The sequence below is a fragment of the Mugil cephalus genome, chromosome 1, assembly GCF_022458985.1.
Source record: "Mugil cephalus isolate CIBA_MC_2020 chromosome 1, CIBA_Mcephalus_1.1, whole genome shotgun sequence".
Lineage (NCBI taxonomy): Eukaryota > Metazoa > Chordata > Actinopteri > Mugiliformes > Mugilidae > Mugil > Mugil cephalus.
The window spans coordinates 43,964,024-43,982,104 of NC_061770.1; the positions used below are offsets into that span (position 1 = coordinate 43,964,024).

The window sequence follows — 18,081 nt, forward strand, 5'->3', positions numbered from 1 at the left end:
TTGGTGGTGCTGGTTTGTTGTTAGTTGGTGCGTGTTGTTGTGTTGGTGCTGTGGTCGTTGTGTAGTTGGTGCGTGTTGTGTTGTAGTTGGTGCTGTCGTTGTAGTTTTGGGCTGTGGTTGTCTAGTTGGTCCATCGTGGTTGTTGTAGTTGGTGCTGTGTTGTTGTCGTTGTGCTGTGGCGTTGTTGTTGTTGGTGCAGTGGTTGTTGTAGTTGGTGCCTTTGTTGTTGTAGTTGGTGCTGTGTTTGTTGTATGTGTTGTGCCGTGGTTGTTGTAGTGGTGCCGTGTTGTTGTAGTTGGTGCCCGTGGTTGTTGTAGTTGGTGTGTCGTTGTTGTTGTTGGTGACTGTGTTGTCGTAGTTGTCCGTGGTTGTTGTAGTTGGTGCTGTGGTCGTTGTGGTTGTTGGTGATGTGGTTGTTGTTGATGCCGTGGTTGTTGTAGTTGGTCCAGTGGTTGTCGTAGTTGTGGTGCGTGGTTGTTGTAGTTGGTGCAGTGTTGTTGTAGTTGGTGCTGTCGTTGTTGTAGTTGGTGCCTGTGTTGTTGTAGTTGGTGCGTGTGTTGTTGTTGTTGGTGCTGTGGTTGTTGTTGTTGGTGCTGTGGTCGTTGTTGGTGCTGTGGTGTTGTTGTAGTTGGTGCTGTGGTGTTGTAGTTGGTGCTGTGGTCTGTTGTTAGTTGGTGGTCGTGGTTGTTGTGTTGGTGCTGTGGTCGTTGTTGTAGTTGGTGCGTGTTGTTTTTTGTGTGTCGTTGTTGTGTTGGTCCCGTGGTTGTTGTAGTTGGTGCCGTGGTTGTTGTAGTTGGTGCTGTCGTTGTTGTTGTTGGTGCGTGTGTTGTGTGGTGCTGTGGTTGTTGTAGTTGGTGGTGTGGTTGTTGTTGTAGTTGGTGGTGTAGTTGTTGTAGTTGGTGCTGTGGTCGTTGTAGTAGGTGCTGTCGTTGTTGTAGTTGGTGCTGTGGTCGTTGTAGTTGGTGCTTGTGGTTGTTTGTAGTTGGTGCCCGTGTTGTTGTAGTTGGTGCATGGTTTGTTGTATTGGTGCTGTGTTGTTGTTTGGTGCAGTGGTTGTTGTAGGTTGGTGCGTGTTGTTGTAGTTGGTGCTGTCGTTGTGTAGTTGTTGCCGTGGTTTTAGTTGGTGCTGTCGTTGTTGTAGTTGGTGCCGTGGTTGTTGTAGTTGGTGCGTGTCGTTGTTGTTGGTTGGTACTGTGGTTGTCGTAGTTGGTGCTGGTCTGTTGTAGTTGGTGCTGTGTCGTTGGTGCTGTGGTCGTTTGTAGTAGGTGCTGTCGTTGTTGTGTTTGGTGCTGTGGTTCGTTGTAGTTGGTGCTGTGGTTGTTGTAGTTGGTGCGTGTTGTTGTTGGTGCTGTGGTTGTCGTAGTTGGTGCTGTGGTTGTTGTAGTTGGTGCTGTTGTTGTTGTAGTTGGTGCTGTGGTTGTTGTAGTTGGTGCTGTGGTTGTTGTAGTTGGTGCTGTCGTTGTTGTAGTTGGTGCTGTGGTCGTTGTAGTTGGTGCTGTGGTTGTTGTAGTTGGTGCCGTGGTTGTTGTAGTTGGTGCTGTGGTTGTTGTAGTTGGTGCTGTGGTTGTTGTAGTTGTTGGTGCAGTGGTTGTTGTAGTTGGTGCTGTTGTTGTTGTAGTTTGTGCTGTCGTTGTTGTAGTTGGTGCCGTGGTTGTTGTAGTTGGTGTGGTCGTTGTTGTTGTTGGTGCTGTCGTTGTTGTTGTTGGTACTGTGGTTGTCGTAGTTGATCCCGTGGTTGTTGTAGTTGGTGCTGTGGTCGTTGTTGTGTTGGTGCTGTGGTCGTTGTAGTAGGTGCTGTCGTTGTTGTAGTTGGTGCTGTGGTCGTTGTAGTTGGTGCTGTGGTTGTTGTTGGTGCAGTGGTTGTTGTAGTTGGTGCTGTGGTTGTTGTAGTTGGTGCTGTGGTTGTTGTAGTTGTTTGCTGGTTGTTGTAGTTGGTGCTGTTGGTTGTTGTTGTGTTGGTGCTGTGGTCGTTGTTGTGTTGGTGCCTGGTTGTTGTAGTTGGTGCGTGGTTGTTGTTAGTTGGTGCTGTCGTTGTTGTTGTTGGTGCTGTCGTTGTTGTTGTTGGTACTGTGGTTGTCGTAGTTGGTGCTGTGGTCGTTGTTGTAGTTGGTGCTGTGGTCGTTGTTGTGTGTGGTGCATTGTGGTTGTGTGGTGCGTGTTGTTGTAGTTGGTGGCTGTGGTTGTTTGTTGTTGGTGCTGTGGTTGTCGTAGTTGGTGCCGTGGTTGTTGTAGTTGGTGCTGTGGTGTTGTTGTCGTTGGTGCTGTGGTTGTTGTTGTTGTTGTGCAGTGGTTGTTGTAGTTGGTGCGTGTGTGTAGTTGTGCTGTCGTTGTTGTAGTTGGTGCTGTTGTTGTTGTAGTTGGTGCTGTCGTTGTTGTAGTTGGTGCCGTGGTTGTTGTAGTTGGTGCTGTCGTTGTTGTTGTTGGTACTGTGGTTGTCGTAGTTGGTGCTGTGGTCGTTGTTGTCGTTGGTGCTGTGGTCGTTGTAGTTGGTGCTGTCGTTGTTGTTGTTGGTGCTGTGGTTGTCGTAGTTGGTCCCGTGGTTGTTGTAGTTGTTGTGTGCAGTGGTTGTTTGTAGTTGGTGCTGTGTTGTTGTAGTGTTTGGTGCTGTGGTTGTTGTAGTTGGTGCCGTGGTTGTTGTAGTTGGTGCGTGGTCGTTGTTGTCGTTGGTGCTGTGTGTTGTTGTTGTTGTGTGTGTCGTGTTGTTTTGTTGTGGTACTGTGGTTGTTGTCGTTGTGCTGTGTCGTTGTAGTTGGTGGTGTGGTCATTGTGTTGTTGGTGCTGTGGTTGTTGTTGTTGGTGCTGTGGTCGTTGTTGTAGGTGGTGCCGTGGTTGTTGTTGTTGGTGCTGTGGTCGTTGTTGTTGGTGCTGTGGTTGTCGTAGTTGGTCCCGTGTTGTTGTAGTTGGTGCTGTGGTCGTTGTTGTCGTTGGTGCTGTGGCTGTTGTTGTTGTTGGTGCAGTGGTTGTTGTAGTTGGTGCCGTTGTTGTTGTAGTTGGTGCTGTCGTTGTTGTAGTTGGTGCCGTGGTTGTTGTAGTTGGTGCCGTGGTTGTTGTTGTAGTTGGTGCCGTGGTTGTTGTAGTTGGTGCTGTCGTTGTTGTTGTTGGTACTGTGGTTGTCGTAGTTGGTCCAGTGGTTGTTGTAGTTGGTGCTGTGGTCGTTGTAGTTGGTGCTGTGGTCGTTGTAGTTGGTGCCGTGGTTGTTGTAGTTGGTGCTGTGGTTGTTGTAGTTGTTGGTGCAGTGGTTGTTGTAGTTGGTGCTGTTGTTGTTGTAGTTGGTGCTGTCGTTGTTGTAGTTGGTGCCGTGGTTGTTGTAGTTGGTGCGGTCGTTGTTGTTGTTGGTGCTGTCGTTGTTGTTGTTGGTGCTGTCGTTGTTGTTGTTGGTACTGTGGTTGTTGTCGTTGGTGCTGTGGTCGTTGTAGTTGGTGGTGTGGTCATTGTGGTTGTTGGTGTCGTGGTTGTTGTTGTTGGTGCTGTGGTCGTTGTTGTAGTTGGTGCCGTGGTTGTTGTAGTTGGTGCTGTCGTTGTTGTTGTTGGTGCTGTGGTTGTCGTAGTTGGTCCCGTGGTTGTTGTAGTTGGTGCTGTGGTCGTTGTTGTCGTTGGTGCTGTGGCTGTTGTTGTTGTTGGTGCAGTGGTTGTTGTAGTTGGTGCCGTGGTTGTTGTAGTTGGTGCTGTCGTTGCTGTTGTTGGTGCTGTCGTTGTTGTTGTTGGTACTGTGGTTGTCGTAGTTGGTCCCGTGGTTGTTGTAGTTGGTGCTGTGGTTGTTGTTCGTTGGTACTGTGGTTTCGTAGTATGGTGCCGTGTTGTTGTAGTTGGTGCTGTGGTCGTTGTAGTTGGTGCTGTGGTTGTTGTTGGTGCCGTGGTTGTTGTAGTTGGTGCTGTGGTTGTTGTAGTTGGTGCTGTGGTTGTTGTAGTTGTTGGTGCAGTGGTTGTTGTAGTTGGTGCTGTTGTTGTTGTAGTTGGTGCTGTCGTTGTTGTAGTTGGTGCCGTGGTTGTTGTAGTTGGTGCGGTCGTTGTTGTTGTTGGTGCTGTCGTTGTTGTTGTTGGTGCTGTCGTTGTCTTTGTTGTACGTGGTTGTGTGTTGGTGCGTGCGTTGTTGTCGTTGGTGCTGTGGTCGTTGTAGTTGGTGGTGTGGTCATTGTGGTTGTTGGTGTCGTGGTTGTTGTTGTTGGTGCTGTGGTCGTTGTTGTAGTTGGTGCCGTGGTTGTTGTAGTTGGTGCTGTCGTTGTTGTTGTTGGTGCTGTGGTTGTCGTAGTTGGTCCCGTGGTTGTTGTAGTTGGTGCTGTGGTCGTTGTTGTCGTTGGTGCTGTGGCTGTTGTTGTTGTTGGTGCAGTGGTTGTTGTAGTTGGTGCCCGTGGTTGTTGTAGTTGGTGCTGTGGTTGTTGTAGTTGGTGCTGTGTTGTTGTTGTTGGTGCGTGGTTGTTGTGTAGTTGGTGCCGTGGTTGTTGTAGTTGGTGCTGTCGTTGTTGTGTTGGTGCTGTGGTCGTTGTGTAGTTGGTCCGTGGTTGTTGTAGTTGGTGCTGTGGTCGTTGTAGTTGGTGCTGTGGTTGTTGTAGTTGGTGCCGTGGTTGTTGTAGTTGGTGCTGTGGGTTGTTGTGTTAGTTGGTGCTGTGTTGTTGTAGTTGTTGGTGCAGTGGTTGTTGTAGTTGGTGCTGTGGTTGTTGTAGTTGGTGCTGTGGTTGTTGTAGTTGGTGCGGTCGTTGTTGTTGTTGGTGCTGTCGTTGTTGTTGTTGGTGCTGTCGTTGTTGTTGTTGGTACTGTGGTTGTGTAGTTGGTGCTGTGGTCTGTTGTCGTTGGTGCTGTGGTCGTTGTAGTTGGTGGTGTGGTCATTGTGGTTGTTGGTGTCGTGGTTGTTGATGTTGGTGCTGTGGTCGTTGTTGTAGTTGGTGCCGTGGTTGTTGTAGTTGGTGCTGTCGTTGTTGTTGTTGGTGCTGTGGTTGTCGTAGTTGGTCCCGTGGTTGTTGTAGTTGGTGCTGTGGTCGTTGTTGTCGTTGGTGCTGTGGCTGTTGTAGTTGGTGCTGTGGTTGTTGTAGTTGTTGGTGCAGTGGTTGTTGTAGTGGGTGCTGTTGTTGTTGTAGTTGGTGCTGTCGTTGTTGTAGTTGGTGCCGTGGTTGTTGTGTTGTTGTGCCGTGGTTGTTGTAGTTGGTGCTGTCGTTGTTGTTGTTGGTACTGTGGTTGTCGTAGTTGGTCCGTGGTTGTTGTAGTTGGTGCTGTGGTCGTTGTAGTTTGGTGTGTGGTTGTTGTGGTGCATTGGTGTTGTAGTTGGTGCTGTGGTTGTTGTAGTTGTTGGTGCGTGGTTTGTTGTAGTGTTTGTGTGCCGTGGTTGTTGTAGTTGGTGCTGCTGTTGTTGTTGTAGTTGGTGCTGTGGTTGTTGTAGTTGGTGCGGTCCGTGTTGTTTGTTAGTTGGTGCGTGTCGTTGTTGTGTTGGTGCTGTGGTGTTGTTGTTGTTGGTGCAGTGGTTGTTGTAGTTGGTGCCGTGGTTGTTGTAGTTGGTGCTGTCGTTGCTGTTGTTGGTGCTGTCGTTGTTGTTGTTGGTGCTGTGGTTGTCGTAGTTGGTGCCGTGGTTGTTGTAGTTGGTGCTGTGGTCGTTGTTGTCGTTGGTGCTGTGGTGTTGTTGTTGTTGGTGCGTGGTTGTTGTAGTTGGTGCTGTGGTTGTTGTAGTTGGTGCTGTGGTTGTTGTAGTTGGTGCGTGGTTGTTGTAGTTGGTGCTGTGTTGTTGTTGTTGGTGCGTGTGTGTTGTTTGTATTGGTGCTGTGGTTGTTTGTAGTGTTGGTGCGTGGTGTGTTGTAGTTGGTGGTGTGGTTTGTGGTTGTGGTGGCTGTTGTTGTTGTAGTTGGTGCTGTGGTCGTTGTTGTAGTTGGTGCCGTGGTTGTTGTAGTTGGTGCTGTCGTTGTTGTTGTTGGTGCTGTGGTTGTCGTAGTTGGTCCCGTGGTTGTTGTAGTTGGTGCTGTGGTCGTTGTTGTCGTTGGTGCTGTGGCTGTTGTTGTTGTTGGTGCAGTGGTTGTTGTAGTTGGTGCCGTTGTTGTTGTAGTTGGTGCTGTCGTTGTTGTAGTTGGTGCCGTGGTTGTTGTAGTTGGTGCTGTCGTTGTTGTAGTTGGTGCCGTGGTTGTTGTAGTTGGTGCTGTCGTTGTTGTTGTTGGTGCTGTGGTTGTCGTAGTTGGTCCAGTGGTTGTTGTAGTTGGTGCTGTGGTCGTTTGTGGTGTTGGTGCGTGGTGTTGTAGTTGGTGCTGTGTGTTGTTGTAGTTGGTGCTGTGGTTGTTGTAGTTTGGTGCAGTGGTTGTTGTAGTTGGTCTGTGGTTGTCGTAGTTGGTGCGTCGTTGTGTAGTTGTCTGTTGTTGTGTTGGTGTGGTCGTTGTTGTGTTGGTGCTGTGCGTTGTTGTTGTTGGGCTGTCGTGTGTTGTTGTAGTTGGTGCCGTGGTTGTTGTGTTGTGCTGTGCGTTGTTGTAGTTGGTGTCGTGGTTTGTTGTAGTTGGTGCGTGGTTGTTGTTTGTTGTGTGTGGTGCCGTGTTGTTGTAGTTGGTGCCGTGTTGTTGTTGTTGGTGCTGTCGTTGTTGTTGTTGGTACTGTGGTTGTCGTAGTTGGTCCCGTGGTTGTTGTAGTTGGTGCTGTGGTCGTTGTTGTCGTTGGTGCTGTGGTCGTTGTAGTTGGTGGTGCCGTGGTTGTTGTAGTTGGTACCGTGGTTGTTGTAGTTGGTGCTGTGGTCGTTGTGGTTGGTGCGTGGTTGTTGTAGTTGGTGCGTGGTTGTTGTTAGTTGGTGCCGTGGTTGTTGTAGTTGGTGCTGTCGTTGTTGTTGTTGGTGCGTCGTTGTTGTTGTTGGTGCTGTCGGTTGTGTGTTGTTGGTCTGTGGTTGTGTAGTTGGTGCTGTGGTCGTTGTTGTCGTTGGTGCTGTGGTCGTTGTAGTTGGTGTGTGGTCGATTGTTGGTGTTGGTGTCTGTGGTCGTTGTAGTTTTGGTGCTGTGGTGTTGTGTGTTTGGTGCCGTGGTTGTTGTAGTTGGTGCTGTCGTTGTTGTGTTGGTGCTGTGGTTGTGTAGTTGGTCCGTGGTTGTTGTAGTTGGTGCTGTGGTTTGTTGTAGTTGGTGCTGTGCGTTGTTGTTAGTTGGTGCTGGTCGTTGTTGTTGTTGGTGCTGTCGTTGTTGTTGTTGGTGCTGTGGTTGTTGTAGTTGGTACGTGGTCTGTGTTGTCGTAGTTGGTGCTGTGGTCGTTGTAGTTGTGGTGTGGTCATTGTGGTTGTTGGTGTCGTGGTTGTTGTTGTTGTTGTGCTGTGGTCGTTGTTGTAGTTGGTGGCCGTGGTTGTTGTAGTTGGTGCTGTCGTTGTTGTTGTTTGGTGCTGTGGTTGTCGTAGTTGGTCCCGTGGTTGTTGTAGTTGGTGCTGTGGTCGTTGTTGTCGTTGTGCTGTGGCTGTTGTTGTTGTTGGTGCAGTGGTTGTTGTGTGAGTTTGGTGCCGTTGTTGTTATAGTTGGTGCTGTGGTTGTTGTAGGTGGTGCCGTGGTTGTAGTTGTAGGTGGTGCCGTGGTTGTTGTTGTAGATGTTGCCGTGGTTGTAGTTGTAGGTGGTGCTGTGGTTGTTGTTGTTGGTGCTGTGGTTGTCGTGTTGGTCCCGTGGTTGTTGTAGTTGGTGCTGTGGTCGTTGTAGTTGGTGCTGTGGTGTGTTGTTGGTGCCGTGGTTGTTGTAGTTGGTGCTGTGGTTGTTGTTGTTGTTGGTGCAGTGGTTGTTGTAGTTGGTGCTGTTGTTGTTGTAGTTGTGGTGTCGTGTTGTTGTAGTTGGTGCCTGTGGTTGTTGTAGTTGGTGCGGTCGTTGTTGTTGTTGTTGGTTGCTGTCGTTGTGTTGTTGGTGCTGTCGTTGTTGTTGTTGGTACGTGGTTGTCGTAGTTGGTCGCTGTGGTGTTGCTTGTCTGTGTGGTGCTGTGGTCGTTGTTGTAGGTGGTGCCGTGGTTGTTGTTGGTTGTGATGTCGTAGTTGTTGTAGGTGGTGGTGTGGTTGTTGTTGTTGGTGCTGTGGTCGTTGTTGTAGTTGGTGCGTGGTTGTTGTAGTTGGTGTGCAGTGTTGTTGTTGTTGGTGCTGTGGTTGTGTAGTTGGTGCCGTGGTTGTGTGTAGTTGGTGCGGTCGTTGTTGTCGTTGGTGCTGTGGCTGTTGTTGTTGTTGGTGCAGTGGTTGTTGTAGGTGGTGCCGTGGTTGTTGTAGTTGGTTGCGTTGTAGTTGTGTGTGGTATGTTGGTGTTGTCCGTGGTTGTTGTTGTTGGTCTGTGGTCGTTGTTGTAGTTGGTGCCGTGGTTGTTGTAGTTGGTGCTGTCGTTGTTGTTGTTGGTGCTGTGGTTGTAGTAGTTGGTCCCGTGGTTGTTGTAGTTGGTGCTGTGGTCGTTGTTGTAGTTGGTGCTGTGGCTGTTGTTGTTGTTGGTGCAGTGGTTGTTGTAGTTGGTGCTGTTGTTGTTGTAGTTGGTGCTGTCGTTGTTGTAGTTGGTGCCGTGGTTGTTGTAGTTGGTGCGTGGTTGTTGTTGTAGTTGGTGCGTGTGTTGTTGTAGTTGGTGCGTCGTGTGTTGTTGGTACTGTGGTTGTCGGTAGTTGGTCCTGTTGTGTAGTTGGTGCTGTGGTCGTTGTTGTTGGTGCTGTGGTCGTTGTTGTTGCGTGGTTGTTGTGTTGGTGCTGTGGTTGTCTGTAGTTGTTGGTGCAGTGGTTGTTGTAGTTGGTGCTGTTGTTGTTGTAGTTGGTGCTGTCGTTGTTAGTTGGTGGCGTCGTGGGTTGTCTGTAGTTGTGGTTGTCGTTGTTGTTGTTGGTGCTGTGTGTTGTTTGTTGTTGGTGCTGTGTTGTTGGTTTTGTTGTGGTTGTGGTAGTTGGTGCTGTGGTTGTTGTAGTTGGTGCTGTGGTTGTTGTAGTTGGTGCTGTCGTTGTTGTTGTTGGTGCTGTGGTTGTCGTAGTTGGTCCCGTGGTTGTTGTAGTTGGTGCTGTGGTCGTTGTTGTCGTTGGTGCTGTGGCTGTTGTTGTTGTTGGTGCAGTGGTTGTTGTAGTTGGTGCTGTGGTTGTTGTAGTTGGTGCTGTGGTTGTTGTAGTTGGTGCGGTCGTTGTTGTTGTTGGTGCTGTCGTTGTTGTTGTTGGTACTGTGGTTGTCGTAGTTGGTGCTGTGGTCGTTGTTGTCGTTGGTGCTGTGGTCGTTGTAGTTGGTGGTGTGGTCATTGTGGTTGTTGGTGTCGTGGTTGTTGTTGTTGGTGCTGTGGTCGTTGTTGTAGTTGGTGCCGTGGTTGTTGTAGTTGGTGCTTTCGTTGTTGTTGTTGGTGCTGTGGTTGTCGTAGTTGGTCCCGTGGTTGTTGTAGTTGGTGCTGTGGTCGTTGTTGTCGTTGGTGCTGTGGCTGTTGTTGTTGTTGGTGCAGTGGTTGTTGTAGTTGGTGCCGTTGTTGTTGTAGTTGGTGCTGTCGTTGTTGTAGTTGGTGCCGTGGTTGTTGTAGTTGGTGCCGTGGTTGTTGTTGTAGTTGGTGCCGTGGTTGTTGTAGTTGGTGCTGTCGTTGTTGTTGTTGGTACTGTGGTTGTCGTAGTTGGTCCCGTGGTTGTTGTAGTTGGTGCTGTGGTCGTTGTAGTTGTGCTGTGGTTGTTGTTGGTGCCGTGTTGTTGTAGTTGGTGCTGTGGTTGTTGTAGTTGTTGGTGCAGTGGTTGTTGTAGTTGGTGCTGTTGTTGTTGTAGTTGGTGCTGTCGTTGTTGTAGTTGGTGCCGTGGTTGTTGTAGTTGGTGCGGTCGTTGTTGTTGTTGGTGCTGTCGTTGTTGTTGTTGGTGCTGTCGTTGTTGTTGTTGGTACTGTGGTTGTCGTAGTTGGTGCTGTGGTCGTTGTTGTCGTTGGTGCTGTGGTCGTTGTAGTTGGTGGTGTGGTCATTGTGGTTGTTGGTGTCGTGGTTGTTGTTGTTGCTGTGGTGTTGTTGTAGTTGGTGCTGTGGTTGTTGTAGTTGGTGCTGTCGTTGTTGTTGTTGGTGCTGTGGTTGTCGTAGTTGGTCCCGTGGTTGTTGTAGTTTGGTGCTGTGGTCGTTGTTGTCGTTGGGCTGTGGCTGTTTGTTGTTGTTGTTGTGCAGTGGTTGTTGTAGTTGGTGCCGTTGTTGTTGTAGTTGGTGCTGTCGTTGTTGTAGTTGGTGCCGTGGTTGTTGTAGTTGGTGCCGTGGTTGTTGTTTGTAGTTGGTGCCGTGGTTGTTGTAGTTGGGTGTGTCGTTGTTGTTGTTGGTACTGTGGTTGTCGTAGTTGGTCCCGTGGTTGTTGTAGTTGGTGCTGTGGTCGTTGTCGTTGGTGCTCTGGTTGTTGTTGGTGCCGTGGTTGTTGTAGTTGGTGCTGTGGTTGTTGTAGTTGTTGGTGCAGTGGTTGTTGTAGTAGGTGCTGTTGTTGTTGTAGTTGGTGCTGTAGTTGTTGTAGTTGGTGCAGTGGTTGTTGTAGTTGGTGCCGTGGTTGTTGTTGTTGGTGCTGTCGTTGTTGTTGTTGGTGCTGTCGTTGTTGTTGTTGGTACTGTCGTTGTCGTAGTTGGTCCCGTGGTTGTTGTAGTTGGTGCTGTGGTCGTTGTTGTGTTGTGCTGTGTCGTTGATTGTGGTGCCGTGTTGTTGTGTTGGTCGGTGGTTGTTGTAGTTTGTGTGTGGTCGTTTGGTTGTTGTGTGTGTTGTTGTTGTGTGCGTGGTTGTTGTAGTTGGTCCAGTGGTTGTCGTTGTTGGTCCCGTGGTTGTTGTAGTTGGTGCCGTGGTTGTTGTAGTTGGTACTACTGTTGTTGTAGTTGGTGCTGTGGTTGTGGTAGTTGGTGGTGTGGTCGTTGTTGTAGTTGGTGCTGTAGTTGTTGTAGTTGGTGCTGTGGTCGTTGTAGTAGGTGCTGTCCTTGTTGTAGTTGGTGTGTTTTGTTGTAGTTGGTGCTTAGTGTTGTAGTTGGTGCTGTGGTCGTTGTTGTTTGTCCAGTGGTTGTTGTAGTTGGTGCTGTCGTTGTTGTAGTTGGTGCTGTGGTTGTTGTTGGTGCCGTGGTTGTTGTAGTTGGTGCTTTCGTTGTTGTTGGTGCTGTGGTTGTCGTAGTTGGTGCTGTGGTCGTTGTTGTCGTTGGTGCTGTGGTCATTGTAGTTGGTGGTGTGGTCATTGTGGTTGCTGGTGTCGTGGTTGTTGTTGTTGGTGATGTGGTTGTTGTAGTTGGTGCCGTGGTCGTTGTTGTAGTTGGTGCCATGGTTGTTGTAGTTGGTGCCGTGGTTGTTGTAGTTGGTGCCGTGGTTGTTGTAGTTGGTGCTGTCGTTGTTGTAGTTGGTGCTGTGGTTGTTGTTGTTTGTCCAGTGGTTGTTGTAGTTGGTGTCGTGGTTGTTGTTGTTGGTGTAGTGGTAGTTGTTGTTGTTGGTGCTGTGGTCGTTGTGGTTGTTGGTGATGTGGTTGTAGTTGGTGCAGTGGTTGTTGTAGTTGGTACTTCTGTTGTTGTAGTTGATGCTGTGGTTGTGGTAGTTGGTGGTGTGGTTGTTGTGGTTGTTGTGGTTGTAGGGGGTTCTGTGGTCGTTGTTGTTGTAGGTGGCTCTGTGGTCGTTGTTGTTGTAGTGGGTTCTATGGTCGTTGTTGTTGTAGGTGATGCTGTGGTCGTTGTTGTTGTAGGTGTTTCTGTCGTCGTTGTTGTTGTAGGTGGCTCTGTGGTGGTTGTTGTTGTAGGTGGCTCTGTGGTCGTTGTAGGTGGTTCTGTGGTTGTTGAGGTTGTAGATGGTTCTGTGGTCGTTGTTGTTGTAGGTGGCTCTGTGGTCGTTGTAGGTGGTTCTGTGGTTGTTGAGGTTGTAGATGGTTCTGTGGTCGTTGTTGTTGTAGGTGGCTCTGTGGTCGTTGTAGGTGGTTCTGTGGTTGTTGTGGTCGTTGTGGTTGTAGGTGGTTCTGTGGTCGTTGTTGTTGTAGGTGGCTCTGTGGTTGTTGTTGTAGGTGGCGCTGTGGTGGTTGTTGTTGTAGGTGGTTCTGTGGTCGTTGTAGAAGGTTCTGTGGTTGTTGTGGTCGTTGTTGTAGGTGGTTCTGTGGTCGTTGTTGTTGTAGGCGGCACTGTGGTCGTTGTTGTTGTAAGGGGTTCTGTAGTCGTTGTTGTTGTAGGTGGTGCTGTGGTCGTTGTTGTTGTAGGTGGTTCTGTGGTCGTTGTTGTTGTAGGTGGATCTGTGGTCGTTGTTGTTGTAGGTAGCTCTGTGGTCGTTGTCGGTGGTTCTGTGGTTGTTGTGGTTGTAGTTGGTTCTGTGGTCGTTATTGTTGTAGGTGGCTCTGTGGTCGTTGTAGAAGGTTCTGTGGTTTTTGTGGTCGTTGTTGTAGGTGGTTCTTTGGTCGTTGTTGTTGTAGGTGGTGCTGTGGTCGTTGTTGTTGTAGGTGGTTCTGTCGTTGTTGTTGTTGTAGGTGGCTCTATGGTCGTTGTTGTTGTAGTTAGCTCTGTGGTCGTTGTAGGTGGTTCTGTGGTTGTTGTGGTTGTAGGTGGTTCTGTGGTCGTTGTTGTTGTAGGTGGCTTTGTGTTCGTTGTAGGTGGTTCTGTGGTTGTTGTGGTTGTTGTGGTTGTAGGGGGTTCTGTGGTTGTTGTTGTTGTAGGTGGCTCTGTGGTCGTTGTTGTTGTAGGTGGTTCTGTGGTTGTTGTGGTCGTTGTTGTTGTAGGTGGTTCTGTGGTCGTTGTTGTAGGTGACGCAGTGGCCGTTGTTGTTGAAGGTGGTTCTGTGGTTGTTGTTGTTGTAGGTTGCTCTGTGGTCGTTGTTGTTGTAGGTGGCTCTGTGGTTGTTGTTTTTGTAGGTGGTTCTGTGGTGGTTGTTGTTGTAGGTGGTTCTGTGGTCGTTGTAGGTGGTTCTGTGGTTGTTGTGGTTGTTGTTGTTGTAGGTGGCTCTGTGGTCGTTGTTGTTGTAGGAGGTTCTGTGGTTGTTGTGGTCGTTGTTGTTGTAGGTGGTTCTGTGGTCGTTGTTGTTGTTGTAGGTGGCACTGTGTTCGTTGTATGTGGTTCTGTGTTTGTTGTGGTCGTTGTTGTTGTAGGTGGTTCTGTGGTCGTTGTTGTTGTAGGTGGCTCTGTGGTCGTTGTTGTTGTAGGTGGCTCTGTGGTTGTTGTTGTTGTAGGTGGCTCTGTGGTCGTTGTTGTTGTAGGTGGTTCTGTGGTCGTTGTTGTTGTAGGTGGTTCTGTGGTCGTTGTGGTTGTTGTTGTTGTAGGTGGTTCTGTGGTCGTTGTTGTTGTAGGTGATGCTGTGGTCATTGTTGTTGTAGGTGGCTCTGTGGTCGTTGTTGTTATAGGTGGTTCTGTGGTTGATGTGGTGGTTGTTGTTGTAGGTGGTTCTGTGGCGGTTGTTGTTGTAGGTGGTGCTGTGGTCGTTGTAGGTGGTTCTGTGGTTGTTAGGGTCGTTGTTGTTGCAGCTGGTTCTGTGGTCGTTGTTGTTGTAGGTGGTGCTGTGGTCGTTGTTGTTGTAGGTGGCTCTGTGGTCATTGTTGTTGTAGTTGGTGCTGTGGTCGTTGTTGTTGTAGGTGGTTCTGTGGTCGTTGTGGTCGTTGTTGTTGTAGGTGGCTCTGTGGTTGTTGTGGTCGTTGTTGTAGGTTGCTCTGTGGTCATTTTTGTTGTAGGTGGCTCTTTGGTTGTTGTTGTAAGTGGCGCTGTGGTGGTTGTTGTTGTAGGTGGTTCTGTGGTCGTTGTTGTTGTAGTTGGTGCTGTGGTCGTTGTTGTAGGTGGTTCTGTGGTCGTTGTTGTTGTAGGTGGTTCAGTGGTCGTTGTTGTTGTAGGTGGTGCTGTGGTCGTTGTTGTTGTAGGTGGCTCTGTGGTCGTTGTTGTTGTAGGTGGCTCTGTGGTTGTTGTGGTTGTTGTTGTTGTAGGTGGTTCAGTGGTTGTTGTTGTTGTAGGTGGCTCTGTGGTCGTTGTTGTTGTAAGTGGTTCTGTGGTCGTTGTTGTTGTAGGTGGCTCTGTGGTCGTTGTTGTTGTAGGTGGCTCTGTGGTCGTTGTTGTTGTAGGTGGTGCTGTGTTCGTTGTTGTCGTTGTTGTTGTAGTTGGTGCTGTGGTCGTTGTGGTTGTTGTTGCAGGTGGTTCAGTGGTTGTATCTGTAGTTATTGGCTCAACTACTGACAGTGAGATAAGAAAACGAGAAGAGAAGAGTGACAATTAAATTGCACAACTCTATCACCTACTTCAACTTTAATCCTGCATTTTGTCTTGTGGCTTAGTACATATTTTTGTGCTGTTGGATGAAGGCATTTATTAGTCATTTTACTCACCTGTTACCACCAGAATAATTGCTATCATCCATCCAACACCCATTCTGTCTTCCTTCGAATCTATAACATGAAACAATGCTCTTACATGTGCAACTTAAAAGAGCTAATATCTTTAATCTTAACATTTAACTATATTCTTAAATAGCAATTTGTTTACAAGTGCGCACAATTCACTCATCATAACTTTCTGATAACACATTTTATGACTTTTCTGGGTCCAAGCTCATCTGAGATGGTCTGACACAGTTTGGAATAATGTGCTGTGGTCTGATAATTCACATTGCAAATTGGTCTTCAGCTCAAGAGTAAAAGAACAGTCCAGACTGTTATCAGTTCAAAATCCAGCAACTCTGATGGCATGGGTAACTTGTTCATCTGTAAAGGCACCAGTAATGTTGAAAAGGTACATACAGGATTTGGAGCAACATATGCTGCCATCCAAGCAATGTCTTCCTCCCTGCCTATTTCAGGAAGATAATTCCCAAGAACTACACCTACAAAGCTTCAACAATTAGTGTCCTTAGTCCTCTAGCTTATTGAGTGTTGTTGCTAGGAAAGTTGATGTAATACAGTGGTAAACATGCCGCTGTCCCAGCTTTTCTGGAGCGTGTTGTGGGCATCAAATTCAACATGAGTAAATATTTGCCGAAAATCAAGTGTGAACATTAAATATCCTGTCTTTGTAATGTATTCAATGGAATGTGAGTTGAAAAAGATATGCAAATAATTGTATTCTGTTTGTATTTACACTTTAAACAACTTCCCAACTTCATTCGGAGTGGGGTTTGTATCTGAAGTATTGTAAATGGGTCAAAGACGAGACATGTCAATTCTGGTGTCCGAGGCATATTTATAATCGTAAAAATAAATAAAAAAAATTAAAAAGTACAATTTGTTTCTCAATTCTCCCCACTTTACTTGCTCATATGAGTATTTACTGTAAGAAATGAAAATTTAAGGACTTATTTAGCTCAAAAGTACAAAACTGTCCTTCCTAGATAACGTCCAGGCTAAAGATCTAAGTACAAAATTATGCTAATAATGTCAAAAATCTTAATGAAGGCATTAATGATACACTGGGGCATAATTTTGTTTGTGTTTGTAATGACACCTACAAATAAAGTAACAACACTAAGCTCATTTACATTTTTATTCAAGAAATACTTTTGTCCCCATTTTTGGATTCTCAAATGTCCTTCCTGTGTATCGCACATAAAGTGGCTATATGACCATAGTTGGATTTGGACAGCCATGTTACAGGGTGTTGTATCAGCCAACAGATTCTGAAGGACCCCCAAAAGAGATGACAATGTCAATAAATCTCTCTTAAAATGTTGATATTTTGACCTTTTCGCTCAGTGGTACATGATGTACCACCGTGATGTGTCTTTCTGGATAACGCTAATAACACATTTATAATTTTTTAAATTTTAAAATGACCTATTTCATGTGAAATATGACATTGATATGTTGAAGATTAAGCCAATGTTTTACACAGTAGACCCAGTTAGTGCCCGATTATAAAGGAAAAATAGTTGTTTTGTCCTTCCTGGATAACAAAGGTATTCTGTTACCCAGGACATGTCCTCTGTTAGAGAGACTGGACATGTTAATCAATTCAGTAGCTGTAGGTTTTTAGACATTGATTTGATGTTGTACTGTTGTTCTTTTATTATTATTAATAGCAGCTGATTTAGATTTTTTTTCACTTTTAAAATCCTTATACGTCTTTGACCCAAATGCATGCTGGTTTGCATGACCCATTGCCATGCCAGTGAAAAGAACAGCTATGCCTGTGTGTTTTACAGGTGCAATGCTTTACATAAAACTACAACAAAAAACAAATATAGAGCATTAACAAATGGCAAAAGACCCAAAATATTAATAAGAAAAAAAACCTGAAATCGAAAAATAGAATTTTTTGTAAAAAATCATAAAAAATATATAGATTACCTAGTCACGTCAAATATGGATAAGCGAGACAAAGTAAATAAATCTTGTCATATCACATATTTACCTGAAATCTAAAAAAAACAAAAACACTAATGCATGTACGTATTTCCCAATGTTAGTACAGATATGAATAAGAAAGTATATGGCATAATAAATAACTACATACACATACATACAAGGATTGAACAGAAAAATACTCTTCTCTTACCCAAAATGAGGCTATAAGAAGAAAAGTTATTGGTTCCCCTTTTAACTTATGTCGCTGTTTTAAATTATTTCAGTATGTTAACTGAGACATAGTCACATCTATCCTTCTGTAAATCTCTCAGCTTAAGTGACGGTCCAAATCTGTTTTCGCCTTATATATTGGAATACAATAAATCCAATGACGTGACTGAAAGATGAGATCTTTCATTAGAATGCAGTCTTATCAGCTGTCACTCTCTTGACCCTACTATCTTCATTTTCCTGTAAAACTAGTTCCAGGTGTGAGTAACAACATTCAAACTGGAGATACCATCACGTAAATGGAGAGGAGATACACTGAATCGAGATACATTCAATACATATTGAATTGGTATTGTATATAATATTTGGGCTTATCTGAATAAATATGCAAGTAAATGATGCTTTTCTAATAAGTACAAAACTGCATTGTTTGATCAGTTCACCTCGAGAATCGTCATTTCCTCATATTTATCTGTGTGACTGCAAAACAACAACCTCAGTATTTTAATTTAACAAATAGGGAATATCTGTCATTTTTTGCTTGCAACACGAATGTCAGCAAAGAACATGCTGACACTGTACAATAATACACAAATCGTTCTGATATGCCACTCGGAACTGCATGCAGTTTTGTGAGCAAGTCCAGGGTAAGAATGTTTTAATCAAGCATGTAAACTGTAAGTGTGGTACTTTTTTTTTTTTTTTTTTGATAGATTATTGAGTAACTCTTAAGGAGTTATTCTTTTCTATTTTTCTTGTCACAATCAGTCAGGTCTGATGTAATTGTAGTTGACAGGAGAGTGGACTGGAACCTGGATTGCAATTAAATCGTTAATTTGCATAGTTTCAATCTCTTGAGACAAAGTTGAGGTCAGTTGTTTGCATTATCTTTTGTTTTATTGCTTATTATGTGTTATATCATTAGTTTTATGTGCATGGGTCAAATGCACTATATAATTAAATATACCTTGCCTTGCCTAGAAATGTGAGGAAGGTTGTTTTTTGTCTTGCTTCCTGCATGGTGTAACATATTCAGTGGCATAACAATTTATCATGTGTGAACTCTGAAAATATCCAATTTGGGGGTAAGGTGCTTTCCCAAGTCCCCTTAGCTGTGGACCCTGGGGCTCAAGCCGCTTTCCTAACCACTACGGCTCTACAGCTCTACCACCTGTATGTGCAAAACATGTGAACGACACATAAAATAATAGTAGTGCTTGAAAGTGTAAAGAAACTCTTGCATGTAAACAACTTACAAACGAGCACAGCCTAATAACTGCCATAAATACAGTACTGTACAAAGGTTTACGGCAGGAATGAAAAATGCTGAAAACTGAGAATGCTTTCAAAAATGAAAGTGTTAATTGTTTATTTTCATCAATTAACAAAATGCAGTGAATGGACAGAAGAGAAGTTTAAATCAAATCAGTACTGGGTGTGACCGTTTGCCCTTTGCCTTCAAGACAGCGTCAGTTTGTGCTTTTCATCTGTTGCACTGCAAGTTTCCTTGGCCAACCACTGTGTCTACGAGACGCTTTTTTCTTTGTACCTTTTCAATAGAGCTTGAACAGCACGTCTTGAAACACCAGTTTGCTTTGAAATATTTAAGGGAGAGACCTTGCTGATGCAGTGTAACTAACTTGTGTCTTGTTGCTGTGTTCAGTCTTGCCAGAGTAAAAGTGTGTTTGCTATAACTGGTCGATCATACACCTGCGAAACCTACAAGGATTGGCAATTTG

At 45.9% G+C, this 18,081-nt stretch overlaps 1 long non-coding RNA gene and 1 pseudogene across 1 annotated transcript; both read right to left on the bottom strand.

Moving 5' to 3' along the window:
• Positions 1–1,373: 1,373 nt before the first annotated feature.
• Positions 1,374–11,816, bottom strand: LOC125010204 (annotated as a pseudogene).
• A 2,062-nt stretch (positions 11,817–13,878) lies between these two features.
• On the bottom strand, positions 13,879–16,436 carry LOC124998817. The gene is made up of 3 exons (XR_007111101.1): positions 16,323–16,436; positions 14,162–14,221; positions 13,879–14,008 (listed from the first exon to the last, which is right to left on the bottom strand). It is a non-coding gene; the product is annotated as an uncharacterized LOC124998817 (long non-coding RNA).
• Between the last annotated feature and the right edge of the window lie 1,645 nt (positions 16,437–18,081).